At 37.5% G+C, this 19,231-nt stretch overlaps 1 protein-coding gene and 1 long non-coding RNA gene across 4 annotated transcripts in view; both read left to right on the forward strand.

The window, feature by feature from the left end:
* Window positions 1-10,972, forward strand: LOC146517966 (uncharacterized). The gene is made up of 2 exons (XR_014873997.1): window positions 1-6,584; window positions 6,645-10,972. It is a non-coding gene; the product is annotated as an uncharacterized LOC146517966 (long non-coding RNA).
* LOC146517965 (solute carrier family 12 member 5-like) overlaps window positions 1-19,231 on the forward strand; it is a 183,809-nt gene that overhangs the window by 387 nt on the left and 164,191 nt on the right. The window lies entirely within an intron of this gene.

A 19,231-nucleotide genomic window follows, 5' to 3' on the forward strand; every position in this document is an offset into this window, starting at 1 on the left:
AGATCCTCCAGCCGGCTTCTTCACCCTGTTTGTTAGCTGTGCGCTGTATGCTAGCAACCCTAATGCTTGACTGCTGCTCGGTGACACCACATTGTCTCTGTGTGACTTGAATTCCTAATAACCCCTCGGGGCACCGTCTGGTCAGTAACAGAGACGCGTACAGCAAATCCTGCAGTTGTCCTTTTTCTTCAGCAATTGTGATGTTACAGGTGCATGCATTGTTCAAAATATTGGAAGATGCATGCAGTGTGAGACAGAAAACAAAGCATTTGGGGACTTAATTATCCTATGGCCTGCTAAATTTTGTATGTGTCAGGCATTTTCCTTCCCCTCCCACAGCATTTAACTGCACTACAAGTAATCTAGTACCTTCTCAGTTTAGGAGGTAGGGTATGTGCTGGTGCATTTTATAGTATTTATCTCTAGATCTATATATATATATTTTTTTATTTGTTAGGCTTTACAGTATGTGAGAAGAAAAGACTACTTGCACCCTGTCTTGAAGGGAGTATCAATGTCAAGTAATATACAGTTTCTGTGGTAAGGCTTAAATTCAATGGAGAACTAATAATTGTTCTTTCCTATTTTATTGAGTTGTTCCCAAGCTTAGGGATAATTTAGCTGGTAAAACCCAGGACATTATATTTATTAAGGAGCATTAAACCTTCTCTTTTACTATTTTCACTTTCTAGAATAGTTTTTTTTCCAGTTCCATCAATGCAGCCCAGAGTAGTCCTGCTTCCAGCTCTGTCTCCTTGTAATCTGTTCCAAAGTGGTTAAGTTCTGTCACCAGTTTGCCCACATGAAAGAATCAACGTCCCCTCAGTCCTTGCGTGAATCAAACACAGCAATGCGGAACAAATGGAAATCCCCATTTGTCCAGGAATGGAGGCCTTTACCATTAACTTTGATTAGAATGACAAAAAGTACAATGATTCATGTCCATTCAAGTGCAAATTGAGATTTATCTGCAAATGGATCAATACATTTCATACTCTGTAAGGCTGCTGCATTAATGACATTTCATGTTAATTGGCCAGGCTCCCCAGACTCCCTTTAAATGGCTTTATTGGAGCTCTAGATTAGCTTCCACTTTATTCAAAGAACTGTAGCCTTAGTTTGGTATTCAGCCTGATTCTTTTTGTAGAGCTGCAAGCAGCAGTGTGGAAACACCATTTAGAATAAAGAGTTAATTATTACATTTTTTTGTCATAGTACATTATAATTCAGGGTGTTTTTTTAATTTATGTCGGTACTCTCAGTTCTGGCACTTGTTGGTTAACTATATCACTACCTGAGTAACTACCTTTTTTAGTTCATATATTAGCTTTGATCCTGGACATTTTTGTGTTTACATCACTTCTGGTGTGCTAAGGTTCAGTAACAGCATGTTTATACAGTTAAACCAGCTGCCTCCTTAATTGGGAATAAATGTTTTTCACTACCAGTCCAGTTTTTCCCATTATTGCTACAAGTGGCTCAGAACTGGCCACTTACTCCTGTGTGTGACAGACAGACTGGTCAGTAGGAATGTATCTCACAGTCTACTTCCTGTAGAGACAAGGATCACTTTATTTAAGGACTCTCCCTAATGATACACCTTGGTCAGACTGGTATCTCTGCATCCATTTTGCTGGTTGCCATGGTGATGCAGTACATTTTCACTAGAGTTGGCTTAGAAATGGTCTCACAGTAAAATGTTTTCTGTCTTATCAGGTACCGTTATGAAATCAATCTGTTCATGTTTGTACCCCTGGGAAAACAACTGTTGTAACATTGCTGAACCTGTGAGTAGGGCTGGGCTCTACAATATATTAACATTTAAGCTGTATTAATATATTTTTAAACTAGTGTTTGTAACAATTCTCTAAAGCCATGGTTCAGTTTGTGCCTTAATTTTCAGGCCACAGTTTGGGTTGTAGCATGTTCTTTGTTTCCAAAAATCTTCATTTCTATTAACTCTCAGAGTCAAAACAGCAAGAAAGATTGCTGCTGACTAGGGCTGGGCCATATCATACCGTTCACGGTAATACCGGTATAATGTTGGGCAACGATAAGAAAATGAAATATTGCGATAGAATATGGGTAAAACGCGCATGCGCAGTGCCTTTGTTTTCATACACACATGGCGGAAAAAGCATGGCGGCGACGCAGAATGAGAAGAGCGAAAGCGGATCGTTGAATGAACCAGATGAACCAGAATTGGTTTGTAAAAATGCTGCAACTTCAGTGGTGTGGAACTGGTTTAGCTTTGATCCATCAGATACACAACAAAGCACTATTTTTGGTAGAGCATGCTAGCGGGCCGTTGTTATAACCGTGTTTTTTTGGAAAATACGGCACACTTAAAATCAATCCTTTGATTTTTTTGAAAATCGACAGTTATAATCCCGTGTGCCTTATGTATGAATTCTGGTTGTGTTTACTGACCTCGAAACAATTTTATGTCGTACACGGTGCTCGAAAATCTGTCAAATGTTTCAGTACAACTTTGCTAAGCTACGAAACCGCACCGCTTGATGGATTGTCGGAGCATTACGGCTATCGTAGTCACGAGCCTCGCGGAGTGATACGTACTGTGCTTCAACATAATATTACCGTATTGTGTGTATAGAACTTCTTTTTAAGTTTTGTGGATATTATACATGGTTATGCTGAGGATATGTTGGCCAATTTCCACTGGAAATGCCTTTTGGTTAAACTGTCAGCAAGGAATTTGCATTTGCACAGTAAAATTTTTATATGACTTTAATGCACATAAAAAACAGCTGCTTGTTTAAGTGAAAATACATTGATGGGGTTTTTTTGCACTAATAAAGTTGTGGAGTTATAAAGTATTTTGTCTAGTGTCAATTATATAATCAGTTATATCGTTATCGCAAATTTTCAAATGTATATCATGATAAATATTTTTGGTCATATCCCCCTCCTCTACTGCTGACACCTCTCACCCTGGTGATATACTGGTAGCAGGCTGTGGGTCATCAGGGCCAATACCTCACATTGCAGGAGCAGTTTCTTTCTGTCAGCAGTTTGACTACTTAACAAAGCCTAGTACTCCCACCCTGTCTCCTTATAATTAATGTGCTACATTAGCACACGTACTTACTCACGTACGCTATAAAAACATTGCACGTTGGACTCATTGCACTGAGTCGAGTGCTTTGCACATGATGTTCACACTTAGATTTCACACGTCCCCCTTCTCTGTAAGTACTATATATTTTCTTTTTTTTGTGTTATTGTATTGTGTGGCACTAAGACTCCTTGTTTGTGTAAGTAGTTGGCAACAAATGAGATTTTGATTCTGATTACACTATTCTGACGTATATCCAGTTCAGTTTTGATGTGAATTTTCTTTCAACATTATTGAATCTACAAGAGTAGTACATTTTAACCTGATACTAACCACCTCCTGCACATGTCTAATTAACATACTAAATACCATCTTTAATTTCTCAACCTCCACTGCTCTTTTACAGCAGTGCAAAAGAGAAGTGAGAAATGAGAAGAAATTCTTGTCAAAAGAGACCATGGGTGGTTGTATCACAGTGTCTGTTTCATAGGACTAGGATGAGATGGTACCCCTTTTAAACAATAAATTTTAATATCTGCATTGCGTAAAGTATTTCTTCCATTAAGCTGTGCCAGTATTTACTACTTTTCTCTTTCACTTTAATCTTATACACGTGACACTCCACCTTTGCTGTCCTTTTGTCTACACACTGTACAAGGTATACATTCAGCATTACAGTTGATTCAAGTTCATCTATTTGGTGAAAACACAATGGGAATTTGCCATCATGAAAGTCACCTGACTTTCTTCACAAAAACAGTCATTTTACCTCATGGAATGCTATTTGTTGGTGTAACTTTGGCTTTTTAAGATGTTAATTTGAATTGAAACTAAACTATTGGAACATCAGAGACACGCATACACACAGCAGCTAACCAATTTAAGTAGCTACTGACACAGAAAATGGACCCACAACATGAGACTGGTGATTTTTGTGTTGGGAATTCAAACCATGTTACAGAACCTTTGCCCCCCTACTAAAATTATTTTTTACTGCTGATTCCATTCTCAATATTTCTTAGTTCGTATTTTGTAAGTACTCCAACTGCACTCATTGTGGATGAGTACCAGTACAAGTCAGCTTCAAAGAAACCCTGCTACTGGAAAGTCTACAGCCATTGTGATGGTGGATATCCAATACATACAGTCTTCACATAGTTTTCCCAATATCTGACAAACTGAGCAAATAAACAGTTACTGTATGTCTTTATTTGCATCTATTAAGCATGGTGTACCACAGGGGTAGGTTTGTGGTCTCTCTCATGCTATATAGATCTATAGATATACCATCTACCCATGAGATGCTCTGATCCTGGCATGTTGAGATCTCTCTTTGTGATATTTTTGTCATTGTTGGTTTTTAAGGTTTTATGGTCCATTGTGTGACCTCTTAGCATTGTACTCTCTGGAACAATGCTTTCTTGGTCAGATGTTTGCATGTTTTTTTGGGACCTTGCTTAAAATTAAAGGGCTCAGTATCTTTACATTGAGCATTCTGAAGCTTTGAAGTGATCTCGTTGAGAAAATCAGGCCAGCTTAGTGTTTTAAATATACTTTTAATGGGAGAACACTCCCTTTAGTAGAGTTTCAATTTCTTTCTTTCTGCCTCCATAATTTTATTTTTGGACTCTATTAAAGTACTATTATGTTACACTGTTCAAAATAATATTTATCTTATGTTTGGCTTGGTGCAGCCCCTAAGGTCATACTCTGTCTGGAACAACTTTGAAAAGTTTCCTCTAAATAATTAAAATAGTTAAAAAAAATATTTTGTTTTATTTATATACCATGACTGGGAATTTTTTTTTACTTCAGATGTAACTTGACCATAAATTCTTAGAAGGGCTTCATTTATTATCCATTAATCTGTTTTCTTTGTGAATTATTTTGACAATATTTCATTCAGTTTTCATGTTACCTTGAAAAATGCCTAAATTGATTTTTTTTATATGACAATTTGTGCTCATTTCCTTCTTTCTTTGTATCTTATTGACGAATAGGCTAACTGTTGACGCTATTGTGCATCCCATATTGACCATGTGAGTTTGTATCACATTTGCTGGCGCTGGAAGATAATGACAGTTTGTCCGTGAGTGTAAGGGATAGTTTAGCTGAAACAGAGGGAATACATATAATTATTTCAAGGGATATGCAAAAAAAGAATTTAATGGGTTTTGCATAGGCCTGCAGGTTTTAATCTGTCAATGTAATTATGCCTTTGTTGGCATTCTCTTGCCTTGTTATAATTCTACCATCTACTACAACTTCTTTGGACTTACTGTTATTTTTAACTGGTGACCAAAGCAGTATCTGAATTCTTCCCCCTTGGCCTGCACTCATGGTCCTGTTTCTGTTGATCCAGAGGGAGATTTGAGCTCGGTCGTCTCAGCCAGTCAGTTTGGCTTCAGAAGGAAGGACAGTTTGCATCTGGCTGCCAAGTGCCCTCTCTATCCTTGACCTTGCCGCCCTGTGAAGAGATATATCTTCGTTAAAGCTGTTTGGTTCAGTGGAATGGGCTGCAGAAAGGTTCATGATATGCTGGTGTTTTCACAGTAGATGGTAAAGCAAATCGACCTTGAAGCTCAGAGTCTGGCCAAGCAGAAAGCCCACATTTATTGATAAGATTTTTGAAATCACACTTGCACATAATATAATCTGCAGTATTGCTTGCAGTTCAGAAAAAAATGGCTTCTTGAGCTACCTGTAATGCCTGATAGTAGACATAATTAGCATTCAAATTACAAATCATACAAATTAAAAGCAATTTTATTAACCTATTCCAATATACATGACTGCAAAGTCAACTTTCCTTCAATGCAAAATATTATTTTTATAATAAAAGAAATCAGTGAACTTTTTGACATTTTTACCAAGCTGCACCAAGTTACAGGATCTTCTCTCACTGAAACATCCAAAAATAAAGTGCTCTGCTACTGGAAAGAGGTACAAATACTGAAAATGAGTTGCTGTACACCCAGCTTTACATGATTTATTTTACCAAACAAAAAGCAGGTTCAATATATTTATATGCTAGAAAAAAAAAGTAAGGTGCTTGAATCATTTTCCAATATGATTATAAATTCAGCAGATAACAGGACGTCACCCATTTTCTTTTTTCAGTTGTTAATCATAACTGCTTTGATCTATTGGCTCTTCCCAGCAAAGGACCAAATTATAAGCCAGTCTCATGTCTTTAGTGTTGTGGTGCATAAGGCTGACTTGGCAGGGGTTTAATGTGTGTCATGGTGTTCTGTTCCTCTCTAAGCAAATGCAGTCCAGAAGTAATGACACACTATGAGAGCATGATCAACACAGCAGGCAAACAATCTGCTGGCTCTGAGCTGTGCTAACTTGAACTTGAGTCTTTGTTAGCTTCTTTAAAACGTCCATGTTCAGCTGTTTGAAGGTAAATGTGATCAGATGGTCATCAGATCATAGTGTAACACAGGTAGACTTTTTTTGCACTAGCTGGCATGACATGACCTAAAACCTCCAATGGAAATAACCGGTATCACAACGGTGATTAGCACTGCTTGCTAAGGCTCTATGTATATTCACCTAAAAAGAGGCATTTCATGCATCATATGACTCTTCCACCACACACAATTTATCATATGTTGATGATGATAAAGATAAAATGGTTATACATAAAAAAAATCTCACCATAAACTGCAGCACTGTTGCAGATAAGATGAGAAAATCATTACGCTTGTAATTTAGTGCAGAGAGTGAAGTACAGGGGACAATTAAAATAAAACAAGAAGTAGCACACACTGAGACTCAGACTAAGACATGTGAACGTGAGACTGGGAGTGGGACTAAACAGACATGGAGACATGAGAGACAAAGGCAAGAAACACAGAAGATTACAGGAACAGGAAGGGACTAACACAGGGACCGGACTTCGGACGTACTACGTACAAGACAGGGAACACAGGCTGCCACGGAAACAGAGAGACCATACATAAACTGGGACACGACTGGAGAGACTGGAGGTAAACAAATATGAGGACACATAGATCAGACAGAGACACACTGGACATGAAGGGAAACAAACAGAAGTAAACCAGAAATCCAAAACTATAAATAAGCTCTAAAGGCACTAGAAAATAAATATTCAGGAACTAACTAACAAGAACCAAAACTGAAAATACTCTATCAGTGACCCAGGACTATGACAAGTTTAGCTTGTGAGTGTATGCACATTGTTTGCCTGCGCTGCTGTGTCTTGGACCAGCTTCTAATTTGTCACACCAATAGGCTACTGGTTAGGGTCAGTGACACTGGAAATTACTCGATTCTGGTCACTGGTTGGTCAATCAATACATCTGTAATTTAAATGTAAATTAGATCAAAGGATTTAAAGTTGCTTTCATAATTAAACTGGCCAAACACTGGCTCACTGAAGATAACTAATGCAAGATAGATATCTTCAGTTAGCCTATTAAACTGGTCAAACATTAAATAGAAGATAACTAATACAGTAACTGTAAATATCACATGTCAATTTTCTATAAATTTGATTAAACAGTCACTTAATAAGGTGGTGTATGGCAGTCCTGGTGGATTTGGAAATCCCTGTTGTGATTGGCTTAGATTTGCAGAAATGATCTGCAAAAATGAACTGTTGTCATTTTAATAATAAGTCACAATATAAGCATATGAGCAATTTTTTAATTTTATTACTTGTCTTCCGATAGCACTGCGTAGTGGAGGTTTGACTTGCCTTGTTGTTGTGGCTTCTTGTTACTCAGTTAATCTGTTTCAAAGTTATCTGTGTCGAAAGACACTGGCAACTTTCTCTTGTATTGACTACAGCTTCACTTGTACTGTTTGAAATGCTCTGTTCCTGTTATTTGGTCTGACGTCAGGTAGTGTACAGAAGGGTAATCAAAGCTTGTTTTGCTTATAAATCAGCTGCTTGTGGTTGGAAACAGGGTTGATGAGATTTATGAGAGTGAAGCTGTGAACCGTAAATCCAAAACAAGTGGCTGAAAGACAGTAAGCACAGTGAGTGCTCATTATCTGTGGCGTTCTTACACCTTGTACATTACATAAACACAATCATTTGATTCATATTTAATCTGAAAATATTGAATACAGGAGCTTTGAGATCACAGTTAAAGCATAAATCCTTCTGCAAAATCAATGTAACTGCCTTGATTAAACAACATTAAAAAAAATTCCCTTCCCCCTAGGGGGTGATTTCCATTTTGACCTCGGGACTTCCAAGACATACTCCGCACAGAAGCTTCTGTGTACTATACATACCTGGTTATGACATTCTATGTATGACTGTGTGTGTTTATATGTCTTTTATATGTCTGTATATATGTAGAGAGAGATACTATGAGTGCCCATAGTTATTCTGGATCGTCTCTTTATAAACCACAATCACTCATTGATGCACTCCTCGGCCTTCACCACTGAGGTTTTCAGTCGAAACTGTTTGTGTGTTTATGTGCTCATCATCACGTTTTATTAATGTATTAACTAATGTAGCAGAAACACAGACATATGACGTTTATAACCGTAACTCAATTTGTCCTCGGTGTTTTGGTTCAGGAGGCTGATTTGGCTGAGATTTAATCTGTATTGCGGTGTTCTGTTTCCCTCCAGGCAAATGCTGTCCAGAAGCAGTGACACAGTATAAGAGCACTGTGAACACAGCAGACAAATTCACAGAACAAAACAAAAATAACCCCATGGCACTAACGGTGGTATTTTTCTTCTCCCTGATTTGATAGCCCATCACTGCACAAACCACTAGGGATCCTGCAGGTTAAAGGCTATTTATTGTTCAATCCCACCGCTGAACTGCACCGCCATCGTGTAATGTCTGCAAAAGTATGTATTATATGTATTTACATGGCATTATTACCCAGACTAGACCTAGACACTGATGACAAAGCACATGGCTGGCAGTATTCTATATTTGTTATTGATAACAATGCCAAGGCCAGCACAGGCCAAGTCTTTTGGTTTTGAAAAGAAGTCAAACTATAAAGAAATTGTAATCTTATTTAATAAAGCATGCAGTTAATTTAGTGGCATAGTATGATTTGGGGCGTTGCAACATTGTGATTGACAAGTCATTACAATGTAGTCAGATTCATCTCTTATTCATTTTGTCTGGCTCAAGAAAAATCTAGGTTGTGAAGGCCAAATTACCAAACTCAAGTTTTCAAAAAAAAGATACCACAAAACAACAGGTCAAGTGCCTAGCATTGTTGTCCATCCATTCGCTTCTGCTTATCCTTTTTAGGGTCGCGGGGGGCGCTGGAGCCTATCCCAGCTGTCATAGGGCGAGAGGCAGGGTGCACCCTGGACAGGTCGCCAGTCTGTCGCAGGGCCAACACACAGGGACAGACAACCATTCGCACTCACTTTCATTCGCACATTCACAACTAGTGACAATTTGATTATCCAATTAACCTATCCCCACAAGCTGCATGTCTTTGGACGGTGGGAGGAAGCCGGAGTACCCGGAGGGAACCCACGCAAACACGGGGAGAACATGCAAACTCCACACAGAAAGACCCCAGCCTGATGTTGGAATTGAACTCAGGACCTTCTTGCTGTGCGGCAACAGTGCTAACCACCGTGCCACCTGTGGCGTGGGGTGTGGAGTCGTCAAAAACCCAACATGCCTAGGCTATTGGGGATGTTGTGATGTTTTGTTCTAATGCTTATTGGTTAAAAGGTAGGTCAAAGGGGGGAAAGTTAAAAAAACAAACAAAAAAAAAAACCATGAAAAGCTCAGATAGTGGTTTCAGTGGACAGTTTCATTTTTGTCAAATCTTGGTTTCAGTTCCCCTCTTTGTATGTATTAACTTATTTTTTTAACAAGAGCCAAGACCAAAAACACCACAAGCTAGATTAGCACACAGATGGGTTGTTCCACATTTTTTTGCACTGCTCAGTGACAATAAAAGCACATCTAGACAATGGTCTGCAAAGCTGTGCCTTGTCTCTGCATAGACCAACATACAACCATTCTCCAGAATTAATTCTGAACTTTTCCATAATTTTCTTCAATAATGTTGTAATGTTCTTCTACAGTAATTAAATTAATTTGATGAGTTCGTTAATATGCTGCTTAGTGACTACATAGTGTAGTGGTTTACACTATCTACACTACACAATCTACCACAGCTGAATTTGGACTGTTGACTATGCAAAGGTGCCCTGGAATGTCCAGCACATAGTAACAGGATGTAGCTGCGACAGCTTACACTTGGAGGCAAACCAAGTGGCTGGGATAGTGTACAGGAACATCTGTATGAACCAGAAGTCTTCCAGTCCCTGTGGGAGATTCAACAAAAGGTGGTTGAGAACAACAGGGCTAAGGTTCTGTGGGACTTTGAGTTCCAGACAGAGATCATTTTGGTTGACAAAGAAGAGAAGACTGCAGTTGTGATAGATGAGGTAATCCCACCCGAGGAAAAGAGGAATATCAGAGAATAGAGACGTACCAGGGGGCCAAGAAAACACTGGACCAGATGTGAAAGTTAAAGTCCAAAGTGGTCGCAGTGATAATGGGAGCATTAGGTGCTGTAACCATAAACCTGGATAAGTGGCTCCACTAGATTCCAGGCACACTATCAAGGGTCCCTGTCCAGAAGAGTGCAGTCCTAGTGAGTGCACCTAACACTCCTAGACCTCAGCTTGTGTTGTTGGGTCTCTACTCAAAATTAATAGAAGTATGAACGCAGAAAAGCACCATCAGATTATGATCCAGCATTTAGGGCCTTCTGCAAAGTATCTGATTTACAAGTGCTTTGTTTTTCAGCATGACAAATACATTGTCAGTGAAGTAAAAACATACCTGGACAACAAAACACACAGTGGAATGCAATCAGTCATGGATTGGCCTCTTCAGAGCCAGAGAAACTCTAAGTTATTGAAATGGTGTGTTATCAACAGAGGGCTTTTAATGTCCTTAGCTGGGAGAGCTATTTTTGAACACTGCTTAAAGAAATTACAATAACACTTGCCTGAGAGAATTCAGGCTGTGATGAAAAATAATAGTGGTCATGCCAAATTACTTTCAAGCGTCTTAGAATCGTACATACTCTCTTTTTGCCTTATATTCTGTTTCCACGATGATTTTTCACGTCCATAAATCGCTGCATCAGTTTCCCAGTTTCCTAGCAAATATAAGGGATGACTCAAGACTTGTGCACAGTACTACTAATATTAATATTCACTTAAATTTTACTGGACTCTGTACCTAACAGTGGTTGCCAGCAATTGTTCCTCCATTATAATGTACTGTTGGCTGACCAGACTGAGGATTGTTTGTGTGTTGATTCAGGCATGTCTACCTCTGTGCTGTAATGGCTCTTGTGTAAATATTAATAGGCAGCCTCTTTGATATAAAGGAACAGGCTGATGGTGAGCACCGATATTCAGTCACAAAGGCCTTTTGTAGATGACTGCTATTCTAGGATTAATATAGTGGGATGCCTGCTTCAGTCACTTCTGGGAAAAGGACAATGTGGCCACCTGATGAGGATTTTATGAAATATTTATCAAGGCTCAGAAATACTTGTGTGATCACAGCTTATCTTGAAAAGGAAGAACAGCTGACAGGAAAAGTATTTCTACCAACACATTTGTTACCATAGCTTTCTGTTTCCACAAAAAGAGGTAGGATGTGAGATTTTCTTTCAGTATCAGAGAACTTTTGTTTTCACTGAAATTTAAAGATATAATAATAAGAATATAAAGTGTGTGTGTGTGTGTGTGTTAAAAATTATTTCAGTGTCAAATCAGTCTACCCATACAACAGTTGGTTTTCAGTTTCCATTGCATTGCATTGGATCAAGAACAATCCCCAGTAATACTGGGATAATATATAATATTTTATTTAACCCTGTTTTTTATGTGGACATGGAGAATGAGTCATGGGTGAAAAACGATGTACTCAAAGATGTCTATAATTACAGGCTGTGTGATGAATAAAAATCACATTGTTTCATATGAATCAAAGCAGTTGTATTATTATTAACTCTTGAGCATCCCTTTAAATTTACATCCACTGTTGTCCCTTCGTACCCACACGGGTACCCATCCAAAAGGTGATATAGCAATATCATATATTAATTTTTTTTTCTTTTTTTTTCACATCAGATCTTTTAAACAACTTCAGACCTAACCACAGATATAAAGTTTTTCATTATTTTTTTAATTATTTTTAGGTTTTTATGGCTTTATTGTCATAAAAACCCCTGTTTTTTTGGGGGGAAAAAACCATAATATGCAATATTTTCAAAAAATTAGTTGCAAATGGAACTACTTGGCATGAGGTTATTACAGCCTTGAATGGGTAAATAATTCATAACAACATTGATTTGGATGCATTATTATTTTTGGAGCAATAAGAGTTTTTGCAATTTACATCCACTGTTGTCCCTTCGTACCCAAACGGGTCCCCATCCAAAAGGTGATATAGCAATATCATATATTATTTCTTTTTTCATTTTTTTTCACATCAGATCTTTTAAACAACTTCTGACCTAACCACAGATATAAAGTTTTTCATTATTTTTTTAATTATTTTTAGGTTTTTATGGCTTTATTGTCATAAAAAACCCTGTTTTTTTGGGGGGGAAAAAACCATAATATGCAATATTTTCAAAAAATTAGTTGCAAATGGAACTACTTGGCATGAGGTTATTACAGCCTTGAATGGGTAAATAATTCATAACAACATTGATTTGGATGCATTATTATTTTTGGAGCAATAAGAGTTTTTGCAATTTACATCCACTGTTGTCCCTTCGTACCCACACGGGTACCCATCCAAAAGGTGATATAGCAATATCATATATTAATTTTTTTTTCTTTTTTTTTCACATCAGATCTTTTAAACAACTTCAGACCTAACCACAGATATAAAGTTTTTCATTATTTTTTTAATTATTTTTAGGTTTTTATGGCTTTATTGTCATAAAAACCCCTGTTTTTTTGGGGGGAAAAAACCATAATATGCAACATTTTCAAAAAATTAGTTGCAAATGGAACTACTTGGCATGAGGTTATTACAGCCTTGAATGGGTAAATAATTCATAACAACATTGATTTGGATGCATTATTAATTTTGGAGCAATAAGAGTTTTTGCAATTTACATCCACTGTTGTCCCTTCGTACCCAAACGGGTCCCCATCCAAAAGGTGATATAGCAATATCATATATTAATTTTTTTTTATTTTTTTTTCACATCAGATCTTTTAAACAACTTCTGACCTAACCACAGATATAAAGTTTTTCATTATTTTTTAAATTATTTTTAGGTTTTTATGGCTTTATTGTCATAAAAAACCCTGTTTTTTTTGGGGGAAAAACCCATAATATGCAATATTTTCAAAAAATTAGTTGCAAATGGAACTACTTGGCATGAGGTTATTACAGCCTTGAATGGGTAAATAATTCATAACAACATTGATTTGGATGCATTATTATTTTTGGAGCAATAAGAGTTTTTGCAATTTACATCCACTGTTGTCCCTTCGTACCCAAACGGGTCCCCATCCAAAAGGTGATATAGCAATATCATATATTATTTCTTTTTTCATTTTTTTTCACATCAGTTCTTTTAAACAACTTCTGACCTAACCACAGATATAAAGTTTTTCATTATTTTTTTAATTATTTTTAGGTTTTTATGGCTTTATTGTCATAAAAAACCCTGTTTTTTTGGGGGGGAAAACCCATAATATGCAATATTTTCAAAAAATTAGTTGCAAATGGAACTACTTGGCATGAGGTTATTACAGCCTTGAATGGGTAAATAATTTATAACAACATTGATTTGGATGCATTATTATTTTTGGAGCAATAAGAGTTTTTGCAATTTACATCCACTGTTGTCCCTTGGGACCCAAACGGGTCCCCATCCAAAAGGTGATATAGCAATATCATATATTATTATTATTTTTTTTTTTCACATCAGATCTTTTAAACAACTTCTGACCTAACCACAGCTATAAAGTTTTTCATTATTTTTTCATTGTTTTTTTAGGTTTTTATGGCTTTATTGTCATAAAGACAATAAAGCCATGTTTTTTTGGGAGGGAAAACCCATAATATGCAATATTTTCAAAAAATTAGTTGCAAATGGAAATATTTGGCATGAGGTTATTGCAGCCTTGAATAGGTAAATAATTCATAACAACATTGATTTGGATGCATTATTATTTTTGGAACAATAACACTTTATTGCAAAAAAACAAACTGAACTGACCTGAACAAACTCAACAACAAACTGAACAAAGATGTAATTTACATTTTATAGCACGAACCTCTAGATGGGTGGATTTTGCAGACAGAACATATCCTACCATTTGCAGCAGTTACAATAATAACGCGCTGTTTGCACATGAGCACAGCTTCCAAACTTCCCCAAAATTGACCGTGCGCTTCGTGTTGTGCGTGCGCACGTCAGTGCATTTCGTGTCGTCTGTGCAAACTATTCTCACAGACTTCAAATGTGCACTTAAATCCAATGACTGGAAAAGGATCTCTCTCTGTCTCTCCCCTCCCCCCGGCTCTGTAGTGTCACTGGCACAAAGACTGCCCTTCCCCTGTCTGCGTAGCAAACAGCCAGCCAGGTGGCTGATTTCACACCCCTCCCCCCTCTGCTTAACAAAGACGTGCCTGCTCTTGCACCCCACCCCCCACCCCCCTCACTGCTCAGAGCAAACAGGGCTCATTCAGAGTGAAGAGATTCAAACATTTAGAGAGATTTAGAGGAAGAGAAGAAAGTTGCAGGCTGTTGTTCACTTCAAGGAGGCGGCTCTATGGGCTGTTTTGTTTGCGACCGACACACACACACACACACACACACACACAGTATATATATATTCTCAATCACATTCACACCACTCTCTTATATCAGTTCCACTACATCAAGACTATTTTATGGTGGTCAGCTGTTTTATTGCCATGTAATTTGCATAATAAGATAACCATGACCTGCATTCAAAACCACTGAAAATGTCTATGGGAGTGCTGTACCTAATATTGTGCTCATTTGATCCAAAACCTATTTTTCCTTTATTTTGAAGGCTGAGGCTTAGATCCATTAGGTATTCACGAGAAAAGAATTATCACATGTCAGAATTACAGTATATCGAAAATATGCGATTATAATGGGAGTCAATGGTACCCAGGCGGGACGAAGGGACAACGCTGGTAAGCCATATGTGAATCTCCTTAACTATACACCACACCATAGAGGGGATCATTGAATTTTTAAAAAATCCTAAAATACACATCCTGGCCAAGTTTCATGCAACTAGTCTTTAAAATGACTGATATATTGAGAATCAAAAATCCAAAGTTACCCAGGCGGGCCTGTTTTTTTCGCTAGGGACTCTCGAGGGTTAATACAGTAGTAGTAGTAGTAGTAGCATATTTTACCATAGGCCAACTAGAAGGTTTTTCAAACTCTCCTAACCATGGCTACACAGCTACCCACGTTATATTGATCATGTGATGCTGCCTAATTTTTGCAATCTTTAGCATGTCCAGCCTGCCGCACATCGATGTACTAGTGGCTTAGTGTAACAAAGCAAATGCGAGTAAAGGTAGTTAAAATTGCTCACTGAGACAAGTTGGAAACGTATCCAGAGTTAACAGATTTGGCCCAAACTCTGCTGGTTTGGTGAGAGTTCCAGTAAAGTTTATTCAAGGAAGATGGTTTGAGTTTGCAGTTGTAAAGCTGATATTTCTTTTTACATCTCAGCCACAAAAGGCTAATGGCGGATTGTCATCATGGGCAGACAATGTAGACATCCAAGTTTGTGAAAGTGATAACTTGAGAACACAGCAACGTGGGCGTTTCAAACCAGTATCATATGTGTTTCTACTAACAATCTCAGATGAGTTTAAATCTCAGTAACGTCAACCCCAAGGTCAAGATCAGATGTTACATTTTCAGAAAATCTTGTGACTGCATCTACTAAAAATGTCAGTTGAGCTTGGATCTAAGTGACCTTGACCTCATGCTTAGATGTCAAATTTTCTGCATATAATAATAATAATAATAATAATAATAATAATAAATAAACATATATATAATTAAAAAGAAAAGTACATAAAAAGTACAATTAGAAGTTCAATTAGAATCACTTGAGAATGCTAACTTGGGAACAAGGCGATGTGTGAAAGAAAAAGTTGATGTTTGCCATTTGTACAATTTTGAGGTGATAGTTTTAAATGATAGAGTGCACAGTCATCATGAACGTATCCCTTTTATACCTCTAGTAACAAGTCATTTTATATTCGAAACCCTAACCTTAATAATTTGTCTTCTGTGGTGGTTTTGGGTCCTGAATACTAATAACTTTCTGTTTACTGTAATTCTAGTGTTTTGCATTTAGATTTTGATGTTAGTTTGAGTTTCTGTTCCTTGTTCTCCCTTCTTCTTGTGTCTTTTGGCTATGTGTTTACGCATTTGTCTTTGAATTCTTGGACTTGGTTATCACTTTTACATCACCTCTTCACTTTACTCACACCAACTGTGTTAAAGTTCCTTAAGAATTATAAGTGACAAACAAATATATAGCATTACTTGACCTTTTTCAGCAGATGTATTGCTAATGCACCAAATGTTAACCTCAAAAAAGAGGCACATACCAAACCATACATTTTTGTATCATCTCTATCTTTTCTGTCTGCATTATTAAGGACTTTACTTCATTATGATACATTCCTTATGTAGCATAAACCTGTCAGTGTCTCCAGTAAACTAGAGTTTGCTTGAAAGGCAACACCCTGCACTCTTTCTATTGAAACTTCTTGTTCCAAACAGAAAATGCTACCAACGCTGAGCTGGAACTTTGGTCTTCAAACTGTGCTTAGTCAGTGTAACATAAGACCAAGCTACATCTACCTTAATATACAGTCTGTGGTTTGAATAAAGGACATAATTCTTGAATCATGTCTTTGTCTAAATTTTTAGTCATTTGTAAGGGGTTTTAGTTGTAAACCATGTATGATCCTTATCTCCGGGTTTCCTACACAAATATATTAAAAAGAAGTATGGAGAATTTTGAAGATCTACCATGTCCAAGTTTTCATGGAAAATCTTTACCCTTTCACTTTAACTTTCTCTGTCTCTTTGCTCATCTGTCCTCGTACTTTAATGCTATTACATGGTAGAAATGTTCTCCCTCAGAGGAGCCATTGATTTCTAATCTAGCTTGGCATTAAGTGCCATAGCTTCTGCAACATCACTCATTCTGTTATTTCTTTGTGTGTCAGAGCAGGAAGGATTAATATACTGAAGATCAATACACCTTATGCAGCATGACCTACGTAATGCCCTGATCCTATCTAATTTTCAATACAGCTCTGTAAATTGAATCAAATAATTACAAAGACCTTCCTCATGGGTGGCGCACTGTATGGTTGAAGAGAGAATTGTGGTGCCATGGACCAAACAGGAGAGGGCAGCCTATTAACTGGTTTAAAGATGAGCTCATAATATGTGCTGCTGAATGTATGTCTTGAAAAAAAAAAGAAAAGAAATATTACTGTGTTGTCGATGTTTAGCTGTTTAAGGGTTTAGAGTTCTAGGTGCTTTTTCATGCTTGTATAGAACATTTAACAGTAAATCTGATCGAGAATTGTTGAGCTTATGCAATTAATTTCTCTGCAGTAACCCAGATGTGCTTTTCTTGACTAAGTCAGCAGGGGGCAGTTGTGTGTTTTCTTTTAATCAAGACTGCCAGCATCTATGCCTGTTCCATTTAGTTTGACTGATGGTGTAGAAAAGCCTCATATGAGAGAGATCAGGATGCCAGGGAATTACACAACGGTCTGTGTCGTGTGTATGATGAAAGAGGCTTGTTAAGCATAACAGCAAGTGAGGAGAAGGTGTGTGTGTGTGTGTGTGAATGCTTTGGTGTGTATGTGAAGAAGAAGAAAGATGCAGAGAGAAAAGAACAGTGAGAGGGGGTGTAAACGTTCCTTAGCCCAGAAATCCTTATGCTGTTATGTAACTGTCTGCACAAAGGGGAGGTGGGGAATTAGGACCGATTGATAGAAAGTGACAAAATCTCCCTCACATGTAGGCAAGCTGCAGGGCAGACCTCAGTGACACTAACACAGGAAAAACAGGGGGAGGAGAGGAAACAACTGCAGGGAGAGGTAGAGCATCCTCCTAAACACACAAATAATGGCACATCATCACAGACTCAGTCACTTGGCTTCGTTCTGTGGCACAACAGCTCCTCTGCAGTCTGTTAGACATGAGATTTTGTATTCAGTGACCAACATAACACAGACTGAACAAGACTGGCGCACGTTTTAAAAACTCTTATGTATTTTTGATCTTTTATGTGGTAAGAATGTTGAATAAATATTAACTTTGGTGTGGTATTTATGATTTATTGTAGTGTTTACCAGGGATGAGACAATAAAACAAAATCAGTATATTTATTGGTTTCATTTTTGTTTTTTTGTCAGCACCCTGACAACCTCTTCTTATTAGTACAGTAGTGGTTCGTTTTAAGACGAAGCAAGCTACTTTTTATTTGTAAAGATATAGATGATTTATTTTATTTAATTATTTTTTTAAGTTATAATAGGGTCTTTATGTTTTTCACTGTTTTTCTCACCAAAAGATGAAATGAGGTGAGATATTCCTATTTGTCACCTGTTTGTGACTGAAAAGAGCAACATAGACAATCACCAGGCAGTTGAATGGGGATGGTGCTTTTCTTTTACCTCCCAGTGACATGTCTCTGTTGTGCATGTGATTTCTTTCCATTGCACTTGTCACTGTCAGCATCTCACAATGTTTCAGTTAGTTTCATCATTCTGAATTTATTTTTTAGTCCTGTGGGATGAGTCCTCAACAGAGCACCATGAGGATCTGTGAGGTGCCAAGTCTCTCAGCTCTCCTCTTTTTAAATCTAACAGCTGAACCCAGGGAGGACCATTCACAGGACACTTTTTGTGTTGCACAGTTTGCCATAATTTCTCCACACTAAAAATATATGCAACTTTTGGAGATAGTAAATGGAGCAATGGGGATTGAATTATTTTTATTAGGTCACTATGATAATTTATCCGACGTAGTTTGCTAAAATAAACGACTGCTGCCAGAATGTGAGAACTAAACATACTGTAGTTGCAGGGCT

Source organism: Neolamprologus multifasciatus, chromosome 5, assembly GCF_963576455.1.
Source record: "Neolamprologus multifasciatus chromosome 5, fNeoMul1.2, whole genome shotgun sequence".
Taxonomy (NCBI): Eukaryota; Metazoa; Chordata; class Actinopteri; order Cichliformes; family Cichlidae; genus Neolamprologus; species Neolamprologus multifasciatus.